Genomic DNA, 27,586 nt, shown 5'->3' with positions numbered 1-27,586 from the left:
CAACTCCCATCATCTCTAGCTTACAGTACCAGTGGTCAGGGATCATGGGAACTGTAGTCCCAAAGCAGCCAAGTTTGGGGATGCCTGGCTTACACAGTCTGGCCTCCTAGACCCCACCCACGACCAACTGCAAGTGCTTAACCCTGCTCTCCAGGAAGAGAAGGGATTACTGTCAAGTACGGTAGACCATTACTCACAAGTAACTCCAATATTTGGGGCTCTCAGGCACACATTCTCCTTTTCTGGGTAGGCGCCTGGGATTTCTGGGAGGCACTTCAGCCTCTCCTGCTGACTCAGAAGGGGGCTCTTCTGCGGCGGTTGTTGGAGACCCACCTCAAGGTTTCTTCCAGGGCAGCCTCTGGAGACAGGCTTGGTCAGGTTCCCACATGAATGCTAAGATCTTTCTGATCAGTGCTGGGACCAGTGGCACTTCTTGGGCTTCCCTTGGGCTATGGATGGTGTTGGGGATTCATGGGAGGAGTCTAGGGGTCAGGCTGGGGCCCAGAATGGCATAATGTGCACAGATGATGCATATGCACTGCTCCTTTGAAAAGCAGAAAATCACTGTTACAAGTTAATGGAATTTTCCGCCTGTGTGCGTCTATGTGTACAAATAAAGCGGAGAAACATTTAAGGCAGGAAGGCAAGCAGAGAAACAAATTAAGAGGCCTTTAAAAGGAGAAAAGAAGAGAAGAGTGCAAGAGAGCAAGGAAAAGAATGCCAAATGTAGGGAGGAGGGTTGGGTGGGAAGCGTACAGTGACAAAGAGAAAAGCAAACAATAGGAAGCCAGTAAATGAAATTAATATCCTGGCCTCTTTCACACACTGCTTTGACAGAGCCATACAAAGGTCAGAGGCAGCACTTTGGGTGGAACGGCTGGCTGTTAAAGAAGCAAGAAAAGGCTGTTCTCCCTTGACTCCTGAGAGCCACCTGCAGTCTTCACCTTCAAGAATAAACTAATCCCTTAGACCTAGCATCCCTCTAGACTGGTGTTTGTCTTTTGTGGGTATATTCTGCAACATGACATGGATGCAGTAAAATTGCTTTAGCAGTTGTGCTGAACCATCTGCACATCATTTCACATTATTTGTTGTTCTGCAATGCTTCCCCCAAGTTACTATATCTTTTGGTTTTTTGGAAGGGCACTCTTGCTCTACAATGCAACAGGAGTGGGACAAAACAACAGCAACCCAATAACATTTGTGGTTTAGAAAGTTACAGGATTTCAGCAGGAAGTTATAGGACATACACTGATTGGAAATGAAGCAGCACTTCTGTCCCAAACCTATTGCACATGCAAACAGTGTCAAAAGTTTGATCGTGTATAACTGCCCTGATGCCCTCATGAGTGCAAATTGTCAAGAACGCACATGAATTTTTTGGGGTGAGATCTTATACCACCCCTGGTCAGACCAATGGTCAGTCTAGTCCAGTAATGCCATAATTCTGTCTAAGAGCAAACTTTGGTGATTGAGTGCCCACCAGATTGGGAGAGAAATAAGGTAACCCCAAGCTAAGACAGTACTTTCTATATACTTGGAGGACTTACCTTACATTAAAAGGTAACTGAAATTTAAACCCCCAACCACCAAAGTGACCAGAACAAGTAAGCTTCCATCTCATAAAGATGGTGGTGTGTCAGCTGAAGGGGGGAACAGTTAAGGAAACTGGGGGTGGGGTGGAAGGACCAATGCTCAGTGGTAGTACATCCTCTTTACATGCAGAAGATCCCGGGTTCAACCCCTGGTGTCTCCAGGAAGGGCTAGAAGAGGCTGCCTGAATCCCTGGAGAGTTGCTGTTGTCCCAAGTCAACAGTACAATTAGGAGCTAGACATATACCACAAACTCTTGATTACTGACGTGTCTGGAAACCAGTCTCTCAGAGTCTTGACAGGGATCCTTGTGATGCTTTGTGATGGTTGACGATTTGACATCAGTGAGCCTACTATGTGCAAGGCATGTGCTCTGCTACTGACCTATAAGTGTTAATAGGACACCTATAGAGAGTGCCCTATCTTCCCCCTGCCTTGCTCTGAGCCCCACAGTAGATGATCAGGGTTTCCTAGTTGATCAAAGCAAAGGGAAGCTGCTTGTCTAGAGTCTTGGTAGCTGGTATCTGAATTACTGCTCTGAAAGCAATGGCTACATCAGGGGTGGGAAGCCAGTGGTCTTCCAGATGTTGTTGGATTCCAGCTTCCATTGGCCCCAGCCAGCATGGCCACTGGTCAGAAGCATGATGGGAGTTGTAGTCCAACAACACCAGGAGGGTCACAGATTTCCCATCCTTGGGCTATATCTTTTCTAGGCCCTTATTGATTGAAAGGTTGCAAATGTGTTGTTGCTGTTAGGTCTTTGACTTGAACATATGACTCATCAGCACAACATTTGGGCACAATCTATAGACAAGGTCCAGCTCAGCTCTCTTCTTAGGCCAAGCCCAATCATTGGAATTGCATAGATGTCTCCAAGGTTAATGTAATCCACTGTGTAAAAGCCAAAAGCAAAACTACAGTGCTTTCCTCCCTGTGTGAAAAGCAAGGCTGCCAGCCAAGCTCCCAGCAAAGAGAGTGAATTCTGCCCCTTCCCCGCTTTTTCCCATGTCTTTCTATTTACTTCAATCCTTTTTTAACATTTTCCCTGAATGAATCTTCCCCAGCCTGTTCTTTTCATCAAGACATGGCCACCTCTGAGCCCATTTGTCTTCTGCAATTATTCCCCTGCATCTCTGGCAATTAAGTGATGCCAGCTTCCTAAAGCAATTATGGAGATGTCATTTGAGCCCAGCTGTAAGGCAGGGAGGGCGATTTTCTGGTGACTGCTCCATGGTTGGTGGGTCAGCTAGTGAGCATGGCTTAGACATCAGGTGAGAGCACAGAGCTCCCTTTCCAGGGAGTTGGTTAAGCTGCATAGGAGAAAGTGAAAAAGAAAAGAAAAAAGAAAGCTCCATCCCCTCACAAAGTTGTTTGTTCTACTATGGTTTACTTGGGGTGGGGGTTGCATTAAAATAGGATCTGGCTGCAGCTCCTGCTGAAACTTTGTTGGGGAGATTGTCTTGGAGAACATGCAGTGGGCTCTCCAAAGACTTGCAGACTCAGGTAGGATTGCCCAGACTGGATTTGTGGGGCCTGGAAGTGAACCATGTCTTTCCTGTGAGCAAGAATTCCTTGCAGTCCGAGCCAAAGCCAAAACTTTTCCAAACAGAGCATTCTCACCGCCCCAGCAGGGAAGGGCTTTGTTGCAGTGATTGCTGGAGGAGCCAGTCTTCCCTCCCAGCAGAGGCCTAATTAGAACATATTAAAGTCACTGCACTGCAGCAAAATAGAAGCAGAGCAAGAAGGGGGGGCACCCCACTCTATGCCGCTGGGCAAGGGGGCACCTCTTTTTGCTTTGTAGTGAGAATCCCCATATTCACTGGGCTGCAAAAGGCAGCTGCCCTTGAAATGGGAAGGCATGCGTAACTATTCCAGGGAAGAGTCCAAAGCAATAGACTCCTATTATCAGTCTGGAAGACCAGTTAGAATGCTTCTTATAACTGGGGAAAATAATGGCAGGATCACTGGGCATTTTTCAGTGGCTACTGGGATTCTTGCACAAAAGCTAGGTGGACTTACATGCATAAGCAGGTATGCAAAGGATGCTAGTGGCGGCAGCAGGGAACAAGGGAGAAGGGGTTTGGTGTTACAATTAGTGACTCCTTTGCAGCAGTTGAGAGCACCTGATGACACCATATTGCTTTGTAAACTTTAGACATACTGGAGGACCATGGCAATTCTAATTAAACAAACAACAACATAAACCATACAAGTCAACCCACCTCTGCCTTACAGTATGAGAACAGGCAAAACATGTTTACGTGCTCAAAAACATTAACCCAGTAGAGACCAAACTGCAAGACTCCTCTGTTTGATTTGGAAATTTGGCACAATGAATCACAGCTCAGATCAAACGCATTGCAGAGCTCAATATACATACACCATTTGGTGCAAGTTCTTCTTAGGTGCCCAATTCCACATCTTTTCATTAACAGAATAAGCAAGTTAGCAAGTTGGTTATAAGTTGCTAATGAACCAGGAACTTCACAGCCCATTTCTCTTGCCCACTTTGCAGCAGCTCTTGCCCACAAACTTGAAATACAGTATGTGGGGAACCATCATGAGCCAGATCTGTGGCTAAGGCTGCAATCCAGAGAATACTGAACAGAGGTCCCATGAACGAAGTGGGGTTTGCTTTTGAATAAGCTTGTATAGTGCCTAATGATTGGTAGTATAGGGTAAGGACATATGGAATCATAGAATTGTAGAGTTGGAAGGGATCCTGAGCGTCATCAAGTCCACCCCCAATGCAAGAACATGAACTAGGTCATACATGACATCGTCAAAACAAAACAAAAAATCCTTCCAGTAGCACCTTAAAGACCAACTAAGTTAGTTCTTGGTATGAGCTTTCGTGTGCATGCACACTTCTTCAGAGTGTATCTGAAGAAGTGTGCATGCACACGAAAGCTCATACCAAGAAATAACTTAGTTGGTCTTTAAGGTGCTACTGGAAGGAATTTTTTTTTGTTTTGACTATGGCAGACCAACACGGGTACCTATATGATACATGACATCATTTCACTCCCTTTTATAAAATAGGCAAAAATCTGCCTAATTTTTACAGATTGCAGAATTTGCTTTTTCTTAGTGGAGAGAATGTGGGTTCCCTTGACACAGAATATTGATGACTTTAGCATGGCTCTGACAATAACAAATCGGTTTTACAGAAGGAGAAAATAACTAATAATATTTACTTCCCTACTTGAACTGAATTCATTTGCTGGTGAAAGAAAGTACGCAGGAAGGAAAAGACCCCTGAGAAACGTTGGTGTTAGCCTTAACAGTCAGTGTCATTCCACTCATTAGTAGTAGTAGTAATACCCTGCCTATGTGACTAGGCTTCCAACAAACTATAAAACCATAGTAAAACATCAAACATTAAAGAGGCATCATATTTATCATGATGGCAAAAAATTTGGACACAGTCTATGTCCCTGTTTATCACTGCCTCTGAAAGAAGGATGGGGAACCTTGGACTCTCCAGGTGTTGCTGGAATTTACTTCTCTAAACCAGATGTTGCTGAACTAGGGCCACAGATTCTCCATCCCTGGACTAGAGAAGGGAACTGTGACTGCTAAGCAGTACAACTATTTCACACAGACAGACACAGTGCAACATTCTAGGAATATTATGTTTTCTTCATATTTACAAGACTTTGACTGGAAGATGTTCTTGGAATAGGGTAGGCTGACATATTTTTGCTTTCTGAACCCTGAAGGCCAAAATATCAACCACAGCCACGTCTCTTCTATACCAAAAATAAGACACAGTTGCATGCATAAGCAACTCTGGCCTTCAGACTTCTGTGATTTGCCCTTCCTTGGACCTTTCTGTGACATTCCTGAGGTCTGTAGAAAGACGGAACTTTGGTATCATTCCAAGTAACATTTTGGCAAATTCAACATGTCCTAATTGGCAGATCTTATGCTGATAACAGAACGACCCCTCCAAAGTTATGTTCAAAGGCAAATTTAGGGGAGCACGACTAGTTCGGCCACTCTGGGCACGGAGCCTTGGGGGGGTCAGCAGGGGTCGCTACAACTATGATGTAGAATGGAAAGCAAGAGGTCGAGGGGGCCAAATTTTGGCACCACACAAGGCAACATTGAAATTTGAAACCCTGAGGTCCACCACTGCATTGGCCTGGTTCACATGACACTGTGAGCCAAACCTTGGCTTAGCAAGACCCTATGGGCTCCTGAAGAGCAGCTTGCTGCAGTTTTGCATTTTTCTGGTCCTCATGGCTAAGCCAGAATGTTTTTGGCCTGGTGGGTCTGATCTCTAATTCCCATCACCCCTGCTGGCCAACTGTCAATCATATGACATCATGACACCCACCTGACAAAGCTGAGCAGCATGGATGGAACAAGAGTCTGCTTCGCCAATGCAGTCCTCTCAGGGAGCACTCTCAAAACGCAGTGTCCAGCAGCTGGTGAGAGAAGGGTTCAATTCTGCTGGCTGCAGTGGTCTGCAGCATCCAGCAGAATTGAGCCATGTCCCCACCAATCAGCTGACATCACCCAGTGACATAATCTGATGGACACATGGACATGGTTTGGGGAAAATGGCCTCATGGGCCAGCTAGATCCTCTAGGCGGCTGCAAGTTTTAGTTCTGCTCAACACAGGGAGCAGCAAAGCACCTAAGAGTTCCTCCCCCAAATCCCACAAGCTTGCATAGTCCTGCTAAACCAAGGTTTTGTTTAACATGCCATGCGAAGCAGCCCTATAGTGCCAGGGCTTACATTTCTATCAGTGATGCTTCTTTTCAAATCACCATCACTAATGGGAAGAGAGATTTATTTTCTCTGCAACTCAGTTTGAAATCTACACACTGGTGTTTTAAAGGACTCGATGCTATGATACTGCCAGGGAAGGAAGCAAAGCCAGAGAAACTGCTTGAAGCCTCTAAAAGTTTATTACTGTACATGGACTGGGTGACAAGGAGAACACAAGTCAGCTGGTAAGGCAATGCTCCCGCCTCCATCCTCTCCAGAGATAAAAAGGAGGTGCCCTCCAGCAAATCTTGGGAGCAGAACAAACTATGCAGCACCGACTCAGCTTCTGTTATGCAATGCTCTGCGTTATAAAGGAGCACCCTGTGGACCCCATGAACTTGCCCATATTAGGCATATGGAGACTGAACTGGAGTTTGCTAGTGCATGAAGAAATCCTGATGCAGGCAGCCTAAACCCATGTTTAGCCTTTTTATACTAGCTGAAATTAAACATGAGTAGATCCTTTAGCTGTTTAATTCATAAGGGTATAAATTTAAAATGCACAAAAAATAAAATAAAAAATCCAAACACACAGGAAACCAAAACTAACAAAGCAAAGGTCAACAGAGACAAATGAGATGTTCTGCATTTGGGCAGAAACGACAGCAACCCTAAACCCAATTCCAGAGGTACTGGATGGGAGATCCTTGGCTCAGCAGTAGCATATATGAAAAAGATCTCAGAATTGTAGCTGATTCCATGAGCTGAACATGTATGCAGCAGCAAATAGAGACTAAGATGACTGCATTAATTTAGCTATAGCGTCCAAGTCACAAGATGTAATGTTTCTGCTACATTGTGCACTAGTAGGACCTCACCCTCAAGAATAAGACCTCACCTGGAGTACTGTGTCCATTTCTAAGAAGAATATAGGCAAACTGGAATGGGTTCAAAGGAGGGCAGTGAAGAGAGTCAGTGGTATGAAAAAATAAGTCCTAGAAGGAAAAGTTGAAGGAACCAGGTACATTTAGCATCGAGAAGAAAAGACTGAGGGGTGACAGTGTGTGTGTGTGTTCATGGTAGCACTCTTCAAATACTTAAGATCTCTCAGGCTGTGTATGCACCAGAGTGCTAATGTGCATATAGGCCAGACAGATCTGATTCTTTCATGTGCACACTTGTGCACATCTGCCCACACATTTTCAATTGAATCAATGTTCCCCATCCACACTAGTGGGCAGTGCTTGGTAGGATATATTTGCAGTGTGTGCTGCTATCCCTTCAATTAGTACTTCCTCACATTCCCTAATTTCTAGAAACCTGAAGTCCACTGTGTGCATGAATGCAGGTATTTGTTTACCTGTGCATGCAGCCATTAAAAAAATGAGATACATGTTTTCTGATAGACCAGACTTGCACAAATAGCAGGTTAAAAAAAGCTGTGTGTGTTGCGCCCCCACTAGCAGCCCCCAGAGGAGCACCAATGGGAGCAGTTTTGACAATGAAACCAATTGCAAAGGCTTGGAGAAGCCATCTCATGAGGATGTTCTGCTTCTGAATTTCCTATTTGATGAAATTTCTGAATTGCAGGGTGTTGAACTAGATGATCCTTGGTGTCCCTTCCACTTCTACAATTCTAAGTTTCTATGAAGATGATCTGGCTCAGAAGAATGTTGCACTAGATGGTTTGTTTATTTATTTACATATTTATTATTACATATATTACTAGCCCTTCACCAGGAGGTCCCAGAGTGGGTTACAGTAGTTTAAAATTCAGTATTTAAAAAAGTTAAAACAACTTGCAGGAATAGGTTGGGTCCCGACTCAAACACCTCTCAGACTCAACACATCTGTCTTTTCCCAATAGCTCTATGCACCAATCACATATGAAAGTTATAACCCAGGAAAGCTACTATAATAACAACTGTAATTGATTTTGACCCAGCAATGCCACATCAGTTTCTAATGCCAGGCCTTCCGAGTTTATAATGATACAGAAAATTAAATATAATGCTAACACAAGGAGAGGAAGGAAGCAAATTCTATATCCCTCCAAACCCCCTTCCCAAAATAATATGCCCGTCTTCTCCCGCAGGGGTCTGGCCTCCTTCCACTGAGGCTGGCTCCAGTGGCTTTGCAGAGAGAAGTGCTGACTCCAGAAATATACAGTCATTCTCCTAAAAAAAGGCTTCTAAGAACTTAGTGCACATTTAGAGCTGCAGTCAGAGACTGATTGCACGAGAATAGAGTGTTCAACTTTGCCTTTTCCATCTTTTCTTCCATGTGATGATAGCCAATGGCTGGTGATGAGTCACCAGCAGGAGGAGACCTGGTCCTCTTTCTCTCGGCCACAGTGGATACCCCAAAAAAATCCCTACTGCTCTTTCAGAAGTAATGCATTAATTTGCAGGGAGAGTATGGCTTTCTAGTTGTGCCTTCTACTGTGCCCCTTTCAGGGCTACAAAATTCAAGAGCCCTGGTTTTAATGCTAGCTCCTTCAAACCTTACATGTTGGGAATGTTTTGTCTGGGTGTAAAGGCGACAATGAATGACCTTAACCTTTCATCCAGTTCACAACTGTGTAGATTCATAATCACTTTACAAGAGCTGAACTCTCTTCCAGGTCTCATATACAGTGGTACCTCGGGTTACATACGCTTCAGGTTACATATGCTTCAGGTTACAGACTCCGCTAACCCAGAAATAGTACCTCAGGTTAAGAACTTTGCTTCAGGATGAGAACAGAAATCGTACACCGGTGGAGCGGCAGCAGTGGGAGGCCCCATAGGCTAAAGTGGTGCTTCAGGTTAAGAACAGTTTCAGGTTAAAAACGGACCTCCGGAATGAATTAAGTACTTAACCCGAGGTACCACTGTATTCCTTAGAGTCTTCTAAGGAATCAGAGTCTTCTGCATACACTAGCTCACCAAAACCAAACAGGGGCACCCCTTATCACCACCCCTTTGCCTGTGCCATCATTAAATGAGATGATCATTAAAGAGTTCATCAGAGTATGGAGTGATTCTGCTGTGATCTAGCGATGCCTGCCAAGGGCAGAAAGAGGGTCAAAAGACTGTGTCCACACTGTGGGTGTGTGTACGATTCCTGCAAAGTGCAAACTAAACATTTCCTGGCAAGCAACTTGTGGGAACAACTGCCTTTCTCGCCTCCGCTTCTCCTCCATGAGGACTAGGGGACTGCAGAGAAGATCTTCCGCGAAGCGCAATCTAATGTCACAACACAGGAAAGTCCTCGCTCAAGCTTGGCCCGGATCAGCCCCAACCCGCCTGCAAAGTTGCAAGGGCGCTCTAGTCTAGCGACACATCTCCAACCACAGACGGCGCGGAAGGGAAAACGCAGCGAAACTCACCTGCTTCTCCAGCTCGGGACGACCCTCTCTTTCCTTGCCGCTGCTGCCGCCGAAGGGGGGCGCTCCGAGCCGGGTGCTGGGGAGGGGGAAGCGCTTCTCCGGAGTCTCGCCGCCAGTCCCGATGGAGGGTAAGATCCGGCTAAATTCTGGGGGTCAGATCCTCGCAGTCCCCCGCGGGGTGTTCGTTCCCTGCGGCTGGTGTCTCCCTCTCCCGTGGCTGGCTGAGGAGCGAGGGGCTGCCCGGCTTCTCCCCGCTCTAACTCTCTCCAACCCGCAGCGCCGGCGAGTCAACCCAAAGGGGTGGAGCTGGCTCGAGCGGCGGATCCGAAGTGGCTCCCGCAGGCGTCAAGAGTTGAAGACTCCCTGGGTGGGGCGTCGATCAATGCCGGGAGCCAGCAGAGGAGAAAGGCAGGAGCGGAGCGCGGGGCCCACGCCCAGCAGAAGCCGAAGAAACAGCAAGCAGTCGCGATCGGGAGAAGCGGGCCGCCCGGGGCTGCGGAGGGTCAGCCGCCGCCCTCGCCCACGTGCCCGCGCCCACCCGCGTGGTCTTGCCTGTCGCTCCTCTCCACGGGAGCGGGCCCCGGAAAACCGGAAGGATACTCACTCTTTTGGATGGTTAGATCCGGCCATGATACTGGCAGTAAATTCACTGCTCTCCAAGTGAAGTTAGCCACCTCTTCCATGAGTTGGGGTTGTAGCCTATGCTAGGCCTACGCCAGAGTGGACCCATTGATGTTAACGGACAGGACTAACCGAGGTTCATTAATGTCAATGGGTCTACTCTTGAGTTGAACTGAGTTGCGACCCTGGATGCTATGCCCAAGCTTCCTTCTTCAAGGGCTTGCAAAAAAAAGAAGAGGTACAGTGGTACCTCGGGTTAAGTACTTAATTCATTCTGGAGGTCCATTCTTAACCTGAAACTGTTCTTAACCTGAAGCACCACTTTAGCTAATGGGGCCTCCTGCTGCTGCTGCGTCGCCGGAGCACAATTTCTGCCCTCATCCTGAAGCAAAGTTCTTAACCCGAGGTACTATTTCTGGGTTAGCGGAGTGTAACCTGAAGCGTATTCAACCAGAAACGTATGTAACCCGAGGTACCACTGTATTTAGAATTCAAACCGTACTGCAATAAAACATGTATTATAAGAAATAAAAGAAGCAATAAAAACACAAATGTTAAATCAGTATGAATATTTAATACAGGCACGCCATATAGACCACCCAAGTGAAGCTTGTGGAGGCACCATGGGGGAGGGGGGCAGGATGCGACACACAGGGCACCTGGGGAGTGTTCAGCCCTTCCAGCTTCTCTGGTTGGGATGTTACCCCTCAGGGTTTTGTTTTGTTTTTTAGTCAGGCCATTTTTATACCACCCCACCCCCCTCATTTGTGATCCTAAGCTCCTGTCTCACACCTGTCCCTTTGCTCCACTGCTGGCAGCGAGGGGTGGAGGAGGTGCACACATCCAAGCAATATTGCTCCCAGAAGGGCCTCCTTTTGCTACAGCTCCATGACCCCAGTATTTGCTATTTCTATTGTCCATTCTTGGGCCTCCTTTGCAAGAGCAAGGAGGGTGGAACAGGCTGCAAGGCCCTTTATGACCTTGCAGTCTGCTAACAGAGGCGCAGTCTTTAGCATGGGGTTCTGGGAAAGTTCATGGCTGCTAGTCCAGCCAGCTCTTACTGTAAGGCATTCTCTCTGCCTCCCACTCTTTCTTGGACAGCGGGGTTGCTCACTTCCCCCACTCCCAGCATCTTGTAGAACAGGTTACTGGCTGGCGATTCCCCCCAAGGGCCTGTGGCTTTCCTTTGCTCAGCTACCAGAATGCAACTTGATTTTAAAAACTGAAGTCTTTCCCAGCTGCTGGGAATCAAGAGGGCTATAGACTATATGCTGGCTTGTTTATTAATGAATTATTGGGCGGTGTGTGTGTCTTTCTACATATCTACATATACTTTATATATAGTGAGTATATACTCTATATATACAGATGTGAGTATGTATAACCCACTTTTATATAGTGTTTCCAGCTATCCTCTTTCGTGTAGGGTGGTATATGAGAGAGAGAGAGAGAGAGAGAGAGAGAGAGAGAGAGAGAGAGAAGGTACTCTCCAATGCATAAGGAGGTAACAAAGCCATGCAATTATTTAGTGTCACCTTTTGTTTCTGTTGACTACCCCCTCAGCAGTGAGACATGGGGGGGCATTAAAAACCATGCATCTGCTGTAATGCATACCTATGCAGTACATATGCATTGGGAAGCAGCAGATAGTTGTGACTTTGGGGTGCATATGCATCTATTTTTACTAAAATAGATGCATATGCAATTCCCAGATGATTTTGACACGGAAGCGGTTTTATGACTATGGCAGACACCACAGATTCAAGCATGTCATTTGGCATCTATAGTCAAAGTTGCAGGTCATATTGCCTTGTAGATGAAATGCCTAACTTGAGCCTGCTAACTGTGTAATGAGAACTCCCTGTAATAGTGAACTCGGGTGGTGAGTACCGATAGAAATGGAGGGAAAACAGCGCCACTGAGAAATTAGGAAGGCATCAGCTTGTACTTGGGGGTTTGTAGAAGCACATTTAAACAAAAAACAAAAAATATTCCCTGGTTACTAAGCATGCTCAGTAACCAAAAAATGTTGATTGACGGATGTCAATTGGAAAATAAAAATAGAAAATGGAGCAGGGAGGGAGAGAATGGAATGGCCTGCCAGAGGAGAGCATGGCTGGCAGGTTCATGCTTAGAGATGAGATTACACTGCAGCATTTTATTGCAAGTCTCACTTGTAAACATATCATAAAAACAATGACAGTTGGCCTATCCTAAAGACCTACCCTAAAGACTCGTGATGGGTTGCAACATAGCTTTATCTCACATGCAGCCAAAACTTATGCAAGACCCAATGAATTTTATGAATAAATGTGCATATGAGTGCAGCCTTTATCTATTCATTTAGAAAAACTTGTATATAGCTTACCACAGAAAACCCCCAAAGCTGTGTACAACATAAAGAAAGACACTGAAGTCATCTTATATTAAAAAGGAACGCCACAGGTGTCATCAAAAATATAGGAGGACTGGAACTAGAACTAATGGGGGAAATGGTTGTGTTTTTAACAAATGTCAGGTGCCCTCTGTGGCTGGTGCCTCCAAAATAACCAAGGGTGGGTATTGCAGAGCATTCCAAAGGGTAGGAGCTACCACAAAGAAAGCCAGGGGCTTTCAGTTGACATGACCTCCATAGTTCTCACTGACGTTGGAAGAAACAGCTGTTGTTGCAAATTGTGCTTCGTTTGAAATCAAACCTATGGTAGGAATTTAAAGAGCTGATGAAGTCAATAATTTTGCCAAAGGAAGACCTGGCAACTATGCATACTTAAGTGCCTTCCTCAACTGCAATTCAGTCTGACATGAGTAATGTTTAATCCACGAGAAAACCAATCCACATAGCAGCATTACAGATATTCAATTTACATCTGTTTTATTTAAAGAAAAATATGATCAGATTGCTCAAATGTTTTGTTGCCGTTGTTGCTGTACCCCTATCCTCAGTAACAGATGAAACAGGAGGTAGCATATTACCATCATCAAGACTAGTGGTCACTGATATACAGCATGAGTCTGTCTACTCCACTTCTAAAGCCATCTAAGCTACTGGACATCACTACATCTTCTGGCAGTGAAAACCACAATCATTTTGTGAATAAGTGCTTCCTTTTGTCTGTCCTTTATATAAGCAAACAAACGTTGCTTACTGGGAACTTTTCAAGCAGTGAAAAGTTGCCTCAAGAAATTAAAACTGCCTCTGCTCAAAAGATGCTCCAGCTACTAGCATGTTTTAAAATGGGCTAGTTGCATCAGCAGAAAAGTTAAGACTCTCTAGTCTGTATAGCTCTGGGCTGTGGTTAATTTAACCACAGTTTGTTTGTTTGTCCAAAACCCTGCCCAGTGGCTATAGTATGTGAATTGCCAACGAACTTTGAACTGAAGGCATGATGTATTGTTGGCTTATGAATCTTGCTTTGTTTAGCTATGGCTTGCTAACATGTGTACACCTGGCAACCTTCATTAACCCTGATTTGTTTGGCTGTCCCACCCCAGTCACTCATCAAGGTACAAAAGCATGAGGCAAGAGGAGTTAAAGCCTTAGAGAAACAAACTATGGTTTATTTGATTGTGGGACAGTTCATAGTTAATTCATGGTTTGTTAAACAAACTACGGCTTAGTGTTATGTGTGAAACAGGCCTATGTTAAGAAAGCAGTTAATTGGTGCAGCAGAGAGCAAACTATTCTCATAAAATCTGGTAATAAACACATTCATGGGATTTCTGTAATACTGGATAGAAATTATGCATTCTTTCACAGTCTGTAAATTGCACAATATGAAGCCAAATTGTGTGCAGGCTTACTCAGAAGCAAGAGTCTCTAAACTGAGTAGGACTTGCTCCCAGCTAACTCTGCATAGAATATTAGCCTTATATATGTATAATTTTTATTTTGTTGCGCAACTCTTCACAAATCCTAATTTTGGCCACAATGAACTTAATCAGGCTTGAGCACAATCAGTATAATTTGAAGGTGTGCTTCAGAATGGTGTTTAAATTCAGCTACAAATTAGAAATGGCTACACAGTGAGCAGGATAAAGAAACAGACGCAGTCCAAGTTTATGGGTGAAATGTTAATGTACAAAATTCTTCACTGATTAAAGCGAGATTTCAAAACAACTCTGCCAGAATTGCCAAGTTTACAAAAACTCAGTATTAGAAACCTGGCAAGCAGCAAAACCAACAGAGAATTTTATGATACCATAAACACTAGCAGATTTATTGTGGCACGAGTGGGTTTCCTTTATTTATGGCTATATCCTATGCTAGCAGCCTTGGCGAGAGCACATGAATTATGTGACATTCCCAACACAAGAACAGCTGACATAAAAAAGAGCTATCAGGTATGAATAAAGTAAAGTAGGTATTATTGCAGTGGGTTGGGAGTACAGCTTTTTTTTTTTTTTACACCAGTGAGCAGTGGCAGTAGAAATGACGGAAGAAGAATGACGCTTTCTTTTCAAAAGCTGGCTTTCTTATTTCCGTTCTATAAATTACCACCTGCATATATGATAGGGATAATCTTGTTCGACCGAGGGTAGTGGTGTAGTGGCTAGACTGTTGGGCTCTGGAAACCTAGATTCAGTTCTCTGCAGTCATGAAACTCACTGGGTGACTTTTGGCCAGACACTTTCTCAACTTAACCTACCACAAAGGTTAATAGGGTTGCATTGAGGTATAAAGGGGGCATATATTATATACTGCCCAGAGTTCACTGGATAATGATTATTAAGAATATAATAATGGCCTGCTGGATCATGCCAGTGACCCGTCCAGTCCATCATCATCATCATCACCATTTTATTTGTATACCACCTTTCCATAGTTAAAACAATGCCCAAGGCGGCTTGTAACATGTCAAGTTTTACATAATTACTAATATAACAAAAATCATTAAAAAAAACTAAAACACATCAAAAGGTACACAACCAAACAGAAAACAATTTCCACAGAAATCATAAAATCTAAAGCTAAAAATACAACTTTAATATCAATTACAATTTAAAATGACATAGATAAAAATTAAAAGCCATTTTTAAAAGGAGCCCTCTCTGTCGAGGAGTAGCAGCAGCAGCAGCAGCAGTAGTCCTTTATGGAGCCTGTCAGGCCCCTGTCCAAGCCAGGTGGAGAGAGGCAGGGCAGGGCCCTTCAGTCTCCCAGCAGGCAGTCCTGGTCAGCAGCAGCAGCAGTCCTTTATGGACTGCTTGTTCTCACAGTGGCCAACCAGCTGCTTGTGGAAAACCAGCAAACAGTACCAGAACACAAGAGCAATTTCCCCTCCCATGGTTCCCAGAATCTGGTATTCAGAAGAATTGCTGCTTCCTGCTGTGGAGGCACGATGTGGAGGCTAGTAGCCATTGACAGACTTATCCTCTATGTAATATTGTAAATACTGTAAATAATAATTAGAATGGCTGGGAGGATATGGTGCATCTACAGGTTCGTACAGGTGGGAACTGATGCAGTGTACAGGTCACTAGATGCCTCAAAAAAGGAAAAGAGAGAAAGGGAGATGTTTTGAGGTACAGGAGACAGCACAAGCACATCTTGAAGCTCCAGGCCAAGAGATAGGAAGAGATAGATTGCAACACCTGGAGAAAGCCAGTATGAGATTCATATCTGATAGATAAATAGTAAACTGCACAGGTTTCCCTCCACTTACACTCTTCCTCCTCAGCTGCCTCCCAGATGCTTGGCTGCCTCCCAAACAAATGAAAACAAAATTCTTTTGAAGCTTCCAATTTTCCAGCCAGTGCTGCCAAGAATAGCAAGTGCTGTCCAGCTTCAGGCAACTGGTGCTTTGTGCTCTCCACCTTTCTGCCTGTTATCAGCAGAGCCAAGAGGACACCAGGCAACCTCTGCACTGGCCTCACTTCAGCCAACATCCATAATGTGGTGGTGCAAGGGCATATTATACGGCCAGCTCAGCTGATGATGTCACTGTTTATTTGTATTCGTATTATTCATTTGTATTTGTATTTATTATTTACATCCTATTAATCATAGGTCCTCTGGGCAATAAAAGTTCCAAGTAGATTATAAAAGACAAAAACACAGTGAACATATCATAATTAAATTTAGAAACCCTACAGCTATGCTCAAAATTACCTAGTCAAATGGACAGCTAATAAGAGGTAAAAAAAAGTAAAGCTGAGAGCAACACAACCGCAATAAAAGCAGGCAAAAGATCCATATCAGTCTGACATAATGTTAATTAAGAATGAAAGAGTGATAAAATAATGTTAAAAAGACTGGAAGCAGGGGAGAAACTAGGCTTTATTTTAACTGGGTCAAAGACCCAGTTTGGGACACCCACACACATTTGTATACACACAGAGAGAGGCTTGGAGCCTCAGTGGGATCCTCTGAAGGCTTTGCCCGGGGCAAAAAACCCAGCAACCTCCCCTGTAGCTATGGCACTGCTTGGAATAACAGAAGGGCCAGATTCAACTCACTGTAGAAGCCTGCACTAGGACTTCCACTCTACTGCTCCCCTTTTTGGGGGGAGTTGGGAGAAACCCCAGAACATTGTGAGGGGGTAGAAAAGGGGAGATTGTTCTGTTGGGCAAGCAGAAATGGTTGCACTGCTGGGACGTTTGTAATAGGGTGATGTTGAATTTCTCCTGACGTCTTTGCCTGGCACAAAAAAGGCCATCACTATATGCTTTTTTTTTAAAAAAAGTAGTCTTGAGTTTGTTTTTTGTTTTTAAAGTGATTAATAACAACAGCATAGACACCAGGCAAGCCTCTCTTGGTAGAGATTCCATAAACTGAGGAGAGGGCACCACTGAGAAGACTCTTCTCAGCTCTTAAATAACAAACTTTAGTCTTCTCTCTGTAAACAGCAAAAGTGACTTTCTCAGCTGTTTGAGATAAAGCTGTGGAAGATGGAAAGTAATGTTATTCTGGGATTTCAAAAGAGAGACTCCCATATCTAAGGTGCTTCCAGATGGATGTTTATTGTGAAATCAGTGCTGCTCATGCATGTCATATTTTTTCATCATCCAAACAACACTGTAATGAATGATCAAATGCTGGCCCCTACTTTTTATATATTTAATCTGGAATTTCCTCTTACCATGGAAAATCTGATGAGTAAAAACAAGCTTGTTATACATTTGCAGTCACTGCTAGCGTGGAAGCTCATTAGCACATGTGTGTGTGTGTGTGTGTGTGTGGTTTGTCACACGTATTGTGACATTTTGGTGGTTGGCTCTAATGCCACACCCCTGCTTCCAAGGGCTCACCTAGGAGCACACCTAGCCATTTGTTTCCAGGAGCCCAAAATATATGAATATGCTTATTTTCACCAACTGCTGTGTGCTAGAGGCATGTTTGAACTTTAGCAACCTGGTCAGAAAGAGCTGCTCTCACAAGTCCTTGGTAAGGTACGCATGGGGGATTACTTCAGGGAGTAGGACTGCAGTACGTACATGGGGACTTAATTTTCGTTAAATTGAAAATACCAAGATGTTGTGCAAGGCCTCTTTATTATTTTGGGGCAAGCCTTGGGAAAAATATCACCTTTGTGCAAAACTGCAGTATTAATTTTTTTAAAAAAAGAAAAAAACTAATATGGATATTGCCTCCCTGAAAGCATGGGAAACATAAGTACATTTGGTAACATTTGCTCTTGCACTTTTGTGCCCTTCCTTTAAAATAAATAAATAAATAAATAAATAAATAAATAAATAAATAAATAAATAAATAAATAAATGTGTGCATGCACTAGTACAGAAATATCTGCATACATGCATGGTCCACAAAAAGGCAGTGAAGGACAAAAGAGGAGTGAGTGAGGTATAGGAACAGCCCCCCCCCACCTCTGTACACATTCCGTCAGGCTCCTCCCACTGATGTGGACAGCAGTCAGCAGAAAACCAATGAATATCCAAGACTGAAACACAGAAATGTGTTGAAAGCTAATATTCCAATTGCACATACAGTGAAATCAGAACTGAATGAACCATTTGTGATGTGAGGCTGTCATCTGGAAGCATCCCTCTCCATTGGGAATCAATCGTACTTAACACTGATTTTATGCTTTCTGGCATGATAAACATAAACAGCATGAACTCTGTTTTCCACTGGCAGTGCTCTGCAAAAAACTTAAGTGGTAACTGGTCCTCGAGACTGAAACTCCCTTCTGACCAATCTCTTTTAGGATATGAATAAAGATTTACATCTGCCCTGGGAAGGAAAGAAGAGCCCACTGGAGTAGCCTTCATCCCATTGTTATACTTCAGTATTTATTTCCTACTTGAAAAACAGGAGTAATAACGGCTTTCCACACAATACAGTTGTAGGAACAAAATACGTAACTATTCTCCACTCTCATTAGTCTTGGTAGTAATGGGAGCTGTAGTTTGTTAAGGGTGCTGGGAATTGTAGCTTGGTAAGGGGCAAGCTAGTGTCCAGGATTCTTGGGCGGAAACCATGTTTAAAATGTGGTGCGGATGTGACGCCAGAGACACAGTGGGCAAGATGTTTATCTTTACTTAATTTCAGTTGTGTATCCTACCTTTCAGCAGGAAATTCTCAAGGCAGCTTACATTCACTTCATAAAAACCCATAGTTTAAGAACACATTTGTGAACAAAATAAATGAGCCCATTTCTAAGCAGCTGAGCCTCTTCTTTAACTTGGCAGCCTGCCTGGGAGATGGGTTTCCGTCACAGCGGTGCTGGTCATCAAATCCACATGCTGGCAGTCAGTCATGTTAGTGGTTTGTTGGGTCATCCTTCCTTGCAGGCCTTGTCATTGGTCGCCTTTGGCAAGCAGCCCGGAGGGATGTTCTTATATGGAAGTTTTTATTATTATTATTTGGGCACTTGTGGCAGCATTGAAAAGTTCATGGAAGCTGACAGCACTTGAGGAAAATGAGGACAAGTGGGTGGGGAAAACTCTTGAAAGCCAACCTGTTTGTCTTTTCCGTTATGAACAATTATTTAAAGCAGCACGTTGGTCTAGTATTCCTGTATCCTTCAAGAAATGCTCTGGTGCCTCATGCACCAGCTTATTTTATCTGAGAGAAGGGTGAACAACAGCAGCAGTGCCTTATCTCCCGTATTTAGAATAGTTAGTGAGGTCATACTCTCTGGAGCAGGGAGATGTAAACACTTCCCAGCACTTCACCCTCTTGCTGTCTTGGCTCCTGTGTGTTGTTTAGGCTGTGGGTAGCCTGTTCCGGTGTGAAAGTCTCCTGTCTTCTTCTCTGAGCAAAACACACAGCCAAGGTCAGGACCAACTAAAGATAGATAAGTGGAGCTTGGAGAATCTCTCCCCATATAACAGACCTGTGTGCTGATTAGTCCAAACGTAGCATAACCTATGTAGCATAGCCAAATGACATGACAGCATCACAAACTTCCCCATGCTGATGTGCATGTTTGTCGTGGTCATTTAAATAATAATAATAATAATAATATGCATAATATGTTGAAGATGGCAAGGATATAGGAACTTCCCATTTCCTCCATGTTTGTTTATTCCTCACTTTCTTCTCTTGACCTATATCCTCACTCACACAGATAACTTCATGTACCCCCAAAACAGAGCGGACCTTGTTGATCTTCTCAATTTTGCACCTTCTCAGCTTGGCCCCCTGTGCAGGAGAGCTACCAGCACCACACTAAATCTGGTGCTGCCCATAGGCAACAATTTAACAGAGTCTTATAGGCAACAAGGGACGCGGGTGGCGCTGTGGGTGAAACCACAGAGCCTAGGACTTGCCGATCAGAAGGTTGGTGGTTCGAATCCCTGCGACGGAGTGAGCTCCCGTTGCTTGGTCCCTGCTCCTGCCAAGCTAGCAGTTCGAAAGCACATCAAAGTGCAAGTAGATAAATAGGTACTGCTCCGGCGGGAAGGTAAACGGTGTTTCTGTGTGCTGCTCTGGTTTGCCAGAAGCAGCTTAGTCATGCTGGCCACATGACCCGGAAGCTGTACGCCAACTCCCTCGGCCAATAAAGCGAGATGAGCGCCGCAACCCCAGAGTCGGTCATGACTGGACCTAATGGTCAGGTGTCCCTTTACCTATAGGCAACAAAGGTGTATAGTGAAAGGTTCAGCGGCCATTGTATGTTTCCATTTCTAAACAGACTTGCAGACAGAATGATTTCTTAGTTCAATGGGGGTTACTCCCAAGTAAGTATCTAGGTGACCTGTTGATTTTATTGCATGCTAGTGGTTAGCTGCTGTGAAACAAGATAAGTTATTACATCACTGTAATAAGCAGGCTCGAGCATTTACATGGTCAGCCTTCCCCAACTTCAAATAGCACAGATGTTGTGTTTCCTTACCACTAACTGCTACAGTTCATGAGTACAAGGCCCTAGAGACAGGATTTGGGCGAGATGGATAATCAGACTGATCCAGCCCAGCAGTTTCCTTTAAACCATGTCCCACTTCAGCCAGCTTTGCCAGTTCCCCCTTGGGGGAGGGAGGGGGGAAAGCCTCACTAGCCTCCAACCCCTGAATTAAACAATGTACGGTTTCAAAGTATTCCAGATCCTGTTTTGCGGATCTTCTCTGAGTCTTCAGGGGCAGGTCATTTCATTTATGTACAATTCAAAAAACATATTAGTACACTAAATCTTGTTATGCAGACCACAGTTGTGTATGCTGGCCTCCTCTGTCTGCACAATGCATTCCTGCCTCATGATTATTCGTGTCTCTGTGTGGTGATGAAGGAACAGAGATAGGAGACAGACAGATCTTGCCTCTCTTCTCTCAGAAGAGTAGAAAGAAAAAGCATCCCACATGCATCAGCATGTAAAGAAACCGCCTGGAAAGTTTTGTTGTGGGAACTATCATGCTTGGAGTCATTTAGGCACAGATAAAACTCATGCAGAGATAACGCAGGTGAAACAGTTTCACAGACAACTGATGTGAATCCTTTGACGGAGGAATTTCAAGAGGCGGGTCTAAGAGTTCTCCCACAGAAAATTCCCTTGTGCTGGTTTCACCCATGTGGCTCTATGTCCTTCAGCTAGGATGAAGGCAAATACTTGAGATGTTGTGCCTATATGGATCCTGCTTAATTACAGTACAATTCTAGACAAGTCTGTTCAGTAATTTGTCCCTTTGAGTTCAATTGGGCTTACTCCCTGGTAAGTGGGCATAGGATTAAAGCAGAAGTCGAAAGAGGTGCATGCTTTTAGGTTGCACGGCCTCATCCAGAACCAAAGCACTGTCAGATATGGGTGAAGTAAGCTTGAAGTGCAGCCACAGTTTAGAACTTCCAAGTCACATTTATTTAAACAGAAGAATTCAGTGCATGCTTATTTGTATCTCTCCCATTGAAACCAATGGGGGCAAGGTTAGATATTAGGCCATGTGCTCTGAGGATGATCAGTGAGTGGCAGAAATTGTGATGGTGTTTTTGCACTATTCTAGCTAACTGGTATCCATGCTTTAGAATGCCACATTCAAGTGCTCAGCCCAACAAGGCTAAAAACAGATTCTTTCTGAAACCTGAAATAGCTCCATTCTACAACCCGTATTCCAAAACCACAAAGACTCTTGTGGCACCAGATTTATTGTAGCGTAAGCTTTCATGGACGAGTGACCATGCTATTTAGTCCATGAAAGCTTATGCAACCCAAGACCCTTATCGGTAATGTTTATACGTGGTGCATTTGTGATATTTTTATGGACGTTTTGTATATTTATAATAAAAAACAAGCTTATGATACAATAAATCTGTTACTCTTTAAGGTGCCCACAAGACTTGTTTTGCAGCAACAGACTGGAAGTTAAAACATTCTGGAAGTTGTTACTATGGCCCACGTCTCCCCAAAACACAGTTCATCCTTCATTACATTCCAGCACCCTGAAACCCACTAGCAGACATTAATTCTTGAGTACATTCCTGCACTCAAGAATCTCTAACACCACCATGAGATGAAATAACAATATTGTACACAGTTAAGCTTAGCTGAGAAACTACGCCAAGTAGAAATTTGTAGTTATAAACTACCACTTTAGGTACAAGAAGAAATAACTTTTCTGTTACTACACAATACTGGCTGGGGAAAGTCCATATTAAAGTCCATATTTTTAAAATTCAGAGAACAGGAACAGAAGTTTTCTCTTTAACATGTGTGGAAAATTATTTTTTGCCACTTCTGCCAGGCAGGTACTGACACAGTTTATTAGTCTGCATAATCTGTGAGACCAGATTTGTCATATCCTGTTTGTGTGGAAGCGATAAACAAAAGTTTGAAAACAGGACTACTTTTCAGGGAGCCAGAACTGATCACAGCTCTCTATCGCATATGTAAGGTAAAGGTAAAGGGACCCCTGACTGTTAAGTCCAGTCGCGGATGACTCTGGGGTTGTGGCGCTCATCTCACTTTATTGGCTGAGGGAGCCGGCATTTGTCCACAGACAGCTTCCGGGTCATGAGGCCAGCATGATTAAGCCGCTTCTGGCAAACCAGAGTAGAGCATGGAAACGCCATTTACCTTCCTGCCAGAGCGGTACCTATTTATCTACTTGCATTTTGATGTGCTTTCAAGCTGCTAGGTTTGCAGGAGCTGGGACCGAGCAAAGGGAGCTCACCCCATTGCGGGGATTCGAACTGCCGTCCTTCTGATCGGCAAGCCCTAGGCTCTGTGGTTTAGACCACAGCGCCACCCACATATGTACTCTATGTCAAATCTGGTCATGGAGAGATTGTGGAAGTAACTGATGGAATAGGAAACAGAAGCACTAAAACATCAATTGTTTCTTAATGTAATACAGTGGTACCTCAGGTTAAGTATTTAATTCATTCCAGAGGTCCGTACTTAACCTGAAACTGTTCTTAACCTGAAGCACCACTTTAGCTAATGGGGCCGCCGCACTGCTGGAGCACGATTTCTGTTCTCATCCTGAAGCAAAGTTCTTAACCCCAGGTACTATTTCTGGGTTAACGGAGTGTGTAACCTGAAGCATGTGTAACCTGAAGCATATGTAACCTGAGGTACCACTGTATCAGAACAGGGACATCTGAGCCTTGAGAACAGAATTTAAGAATTTTTGTACACTGTGTGTCATTCTTTTCAAAATCACTAAATTTGCTCATTACTGTACCTTGAAGCAGTGCTTTTTTCAGGGGGTACTCAAGAATACTCAGTACCAGCACCTCTTTTTGTTGTTAAAAAGTGTGGCACTTACTGTAACAACTTCATGGTGGGTACCGGCACCTATTTTTCTAGGAAAAAAGCACTGCTTAGAAGTACACCCAGGATTACCCTTGCTTCCAGATTAGGATACGTTCCCATCTCACAACTTGGACTAGAACCCAAAGTCCAAGCTTTTTTAAGGGCGATTTGAATTTCATATGCATTGCACAACCTACTTAGAAGCAAATTGCTCCCACTTTCCATCCATACACAAAGCTACAAAGAGCAAATGAACTCGAAGGCATTTCCAGTGTCAGGTGTGAAAACGCTCTTACCTCGCCAAACCAAATCTCATTTATGCACTTTCCTCTTTGGCCTGCTCAGGTTTGTTGATTCCAAGTCAGATGGTGTATTTTAGCATTTTCAACATTCATGGCATACGCAGATCCCTGCAAACTATGTACAGAGAATAGTTTAGCGGTGACATATGCATCTAAAGCTTTCCACACACATATGCCACATCCCAGCAAAGCAAATCAGAAATTAGATCAGCAGAGATTTGGGCTCATTTGCCCTAGACCCACCCACCCTCCGTTGCTCTCCTCTCTCCCTTGGGGTCCATTATTGATTTTGCAGGGACAGGCTTCAGCCTTGAGAAAAAGTGGTTTTCTTCAAGCCACCAACCTGACACAGCTCCTATAAAATCCTTGCTGTTTAACATGTTTGGGCTTCAAGGGTAGAACTCATCAATCAGAGAGGACTCAAAGCCTAAAATATGGAGAGTGCAATAATTAAAACTGGCCAACCAAGAGGCAATGAAAAGGGAAGAGAGCAAAGGCGGGTGGGCCGAGACCAGCAAGCACAGATCTCTGTTGATCTAATTTTTCTTCTGCTGCCTAGGAATGCAAGCTGGCTCCCCCACAAGCTCTGGCCTGTTTCTGTTACTGCCTGAGAAATCCTGGTTTATACATTAACACCAGCTCCTTCTGGGCCCTTCTCTGTTGATCACATGCCTGACCTTATTAAGCAAGGCATTTCCAGTACTTAATTCATAAAATGAAACGTTCTGGGGCTAAAGTCTGTTTGCAAGTCCTAGCCTCTGACTTGGAAAGTCTTTCTCTCAATTCAAGCTTATGTGGGTGCTGATTCTGAATACCAATCACTGAGTAGGCAAAGAATCTCAGGCTGTGCTGAGAGCCACACCTTTCTATTATTTCATAAATTCCAAGGCTCAGATCTGGCATAAAGTACAAGTTCTGGGACTACCCTGTCAGCACATAACATCTTTGCTCAGAGACCTGCACTGGTTGCTATTTTGCTACTGGGCCAAGATGATGATGATTACTGATTAAATTTATATAGCAACCTTCACCTGAAGATCTCAGGACAGTTCACAGCATAAAATACTGTACAGAATAAAGCCACAAAGAACATAATGCTTACACACCTCCAGCTCTTTACCACCTCCCATCCCAAGACATTATGCTTCACTGTGGAACAGCCCTGCTACATATAGTACAGTGGTACCTCGGGTTACATACGCTTCAGGTTACAGACTCCGCTAACCCAGAAATAGTGCTTCAAGTTAATAACTTTCCTTCAGGGTGAGAACAGAAATCGTGCTCCGGCAGCAGCAAGAGGCCCCATTAGCTAAAGTGGTGCTTCAGGTTAAGAACAGTTTCAGGTTAAGAACGGACCTCTGGAACGAATTAAGTACTTAACCCGATGTACCACTGTATTTAGTCTGCTCCATCTTCTGCCTCACAAACTTTCAGATAATTCAAACCCACAATCAAGTCTCTCCTTAATCTTCAATTAATCTTAATGTTCTGCTTTGGTCAGACCACACCTGGAATACTGTGTCCAGTTCTGGGAACCACAATTTAAGAAGGATATTGACAAGCTGGAATGTGTGCCGAGGAGGATAATCAAGATAACCAAGGGTCTGGAAACCAAGGTGGAATCTACACACACATATAAAAAAAATGCTGTGAAAATGCTTTAAAAAAAAAAAAGTTTTAAAAAAATATATTGAATTTGCCATGGCTCTCCATCGCCATCTAGTGCCACATGCATATATTGCACTTTACAACACACTTAAAATGTTTCATTTGCAGCTGTATAGCCGAGTCCACAAGCCTTATGAGAAAACAATGACTGAGGGAGTTCCAGGCAATGCTTTGCCTGGAAAAGAGGAAACTTGAGAGGAGATAGGATAGCAACAGCCATCTTCAAATTTCAAAAGAATTCCAGGCTATATAATCTGAAATATAGTGTCCTGATCAAGGGAAGTCATAAGTCCTGCTCTATTCTGTCTTGGTTAGACCACATCTGGAATACTGGGCCCAGCTCTCAGCACCAGAGTTTAAGAAGGATATTGACAAGCTGGAACGTGTGCAGAGATGTTTAGTTTGGCTAGGAGGAGATGGAAAGATGTGATAGCCATCTTCAAATATCTAAAGGGCTGTCACATGGAAGGTGGTGCAAGCTTGTTTTCTCCTGCTCCAGAGGATAGGACTCACCAATGGCTCAAGCTGCAAGAAAGGAGAGTCCAACTAAACATCAGGAAGTCTTTCTGACAGTAAGAGCTGTGTGACCGTGGAAAGGACTCCCTCACAAGGTGGTGGACCTGGGGTGCAAACTTTAATAAAACATGGGGGGGGGGGAGCAGGTCAGAAGATGTGTTGTACACACGCCATTTGAATAGCAACGCCCATTAATTTTGGTGGCTCAAATATATTTACAAATATTCCTATGTGGTGGTGGACTCTCCTTCCTTGGAGGTTATTAAGCAGAGGTTGGATGGGCACCTGTCATGGCTGCTTTAGTTCAGATTCCTGCATTGCAGGGGGTTGGACTAGATGACCCTCGGGGGTCCCTTCCAGCGCCACAATTCTGTGATTCCACAACTAAACATACCCACACTGTTTTTGCACGATATCAAATCCAATTCAAGATCTTCCCAGGGCTTTAGGGAACGGGCAACCTGTACGTTGTATGAAAGCCAAAATCCATGAAGGCACGTCCAGACACTAATGAAGGGGGGAACCGTCTTCAGCCGTTACTTCCTTGCCCTTTTCTCCCGCCGCTGCGTCGTCTGAATGAGACGTTCCCGCCTCTGCGAAGGCCTCGGCCCAGTGCACATGCGCAGTGCGACCGCCCGGACAGCTTTTGCAAACACCTGGCAGTCGGCAGCTGTAACAGGGACGCCTTTTCCCGCTCAGTTTCCCTCCTGACGGAGTTTGCCACATCAACCGCTCCGCGGCCAGTTCGTGCGTGATTTCGCGCAGCGGCCGGGGCAGCCAGCTGGCCGGCGAGAGCCAGGCAGGCTGCAGGCAGGAGGCCGCCGCGCTGCAGGACGCCGAGGCCGAGGGACTGAGGGAGAAAAACAAGGCCATAAACTCTATATGGGAGGAAGGAAATTCCCCGCCTGAGCGAGATTCCAGCCCCCTGGAAAAAAGTAAAATAAAAAAGCCTCGTGCCAGAGAGAAAAGAGCGCGGATTAAAGAAAGAGTGCGGGTGGATGGATGGATAGAATAGAGAGGGTGGGGGGACGTTGTTGTGAGGTCTGTGGCCGTCGTTGGGGGGCCAGACCTCCAGAGCTCAGCCATGTCCCGGATCCCGAGTGCAATACCAGAATCCTGAGGGAAATAAAAGTTAAAAAGAAAGGGACTTTTCACCACTGCCATGGTCCACGCATGTGGGATTAGGAAGGGTACCTCTGCCAGATCAGTGGACATGACCCTGCTCGGAAGTTAGCTTCTTTCCTTACACAGTGATACCTCAGGTTACATACGCTTCAGGTTACAGACTCTGCTAACCCCAAAATATTACCTCGAGTTAAGAACTTTGCTTCAAGATGAGAACAGAAATCATGCAGCGGTGGCACAGCAGCAGCGGGAGGCCCCATTAGCTAAAGTGGTACCTCAGGTTAAGAACAGTTTCAGGTTAAGAACGGACCTCCAGAATGAATTGAAGTTCTTAACCCGAGGTACCACTGTATACTTTCCTTCATTATGCACCTTGAGGCACCAGGCAAAAACGTTCTTCTTCAGCTAGGCCTTTGACTAATAAACATCCAATGTGTTGGGGAGCAGGGTTATTAAGTTGTTTTTGTTCTATTTTTATTATGTATTTTGTGTTTATGTATTGTGATTTAATGTTGTAACCGTTGTGAGA

At 44.4% G+C, this 27,586-nt stretch overlaps 2 protein-coding genes across 4 annotated transcripts in view; one reads left to right on the top strand and one right to left on the bottom strand.

The window, feature by feature from the left end:
• The window catches only part of SEMA3B (semaphorin 3B), a 68,168-nt gene extending 41,668 nt beyond the window's left edge, over positions 1-26,500 (bottom strand). The window contains exons 1-2 of one of the 2 annotated variants that reach the window (XM_081900283.1): positions 26,327-26,500; positions 23,743-23,863 (exon numbers count right to left, since the gene is read on the bottom strand). The gene's annotated coding sequence lies outside the window, so the exon portion shown is untranslated. Of the gene's footprint in view, positions 1-9,683; positions 10,159-23,742; positions 23,864-26,326 lie in introns of those variants that run through there. The other variant, XM_081900282.1, reaches the window with a different exon arrangement.
• A 107-nt stretch (positions 26,501-26,607) lies between these two features.
• Positions 26,608-27,586, top strand: part of SLC38A3 (solute carrier family 38 member 3) — a 160,868-nt gene continuing 159,889 nt past the window's right edge. The window contains exon 1 of one of the 2 annotated variants that reach the window (XM_081900308.1): positions 26,608-26,867. The gene's annotated coding sequence lies outside the window, so the exon portion shown is untranslated. Of the gene's footprint in view, positions 26,927-27,586 lie in introns of both variants that reach the window. The other variant, XM_081900307.1, reaches the window with a different exon arrangement.

Source organism: Podarcis melisellensis, assembly GCF_964234715.1.
Source record: "Podarcis melisellensis genome assembly, chromosome: 2".
Lineage (NCBI taxonomy): Eukaryota > Metazoa > Chordata > Lepidosauria > Squamata > Lacertidae > Podarcis > Podarcis melisellensis.
The sequence above is the reverse complement of the archived record's forward strand: the minus strand, read 5'-3'. Positions and strand labels throughout refer to the sequence as shown.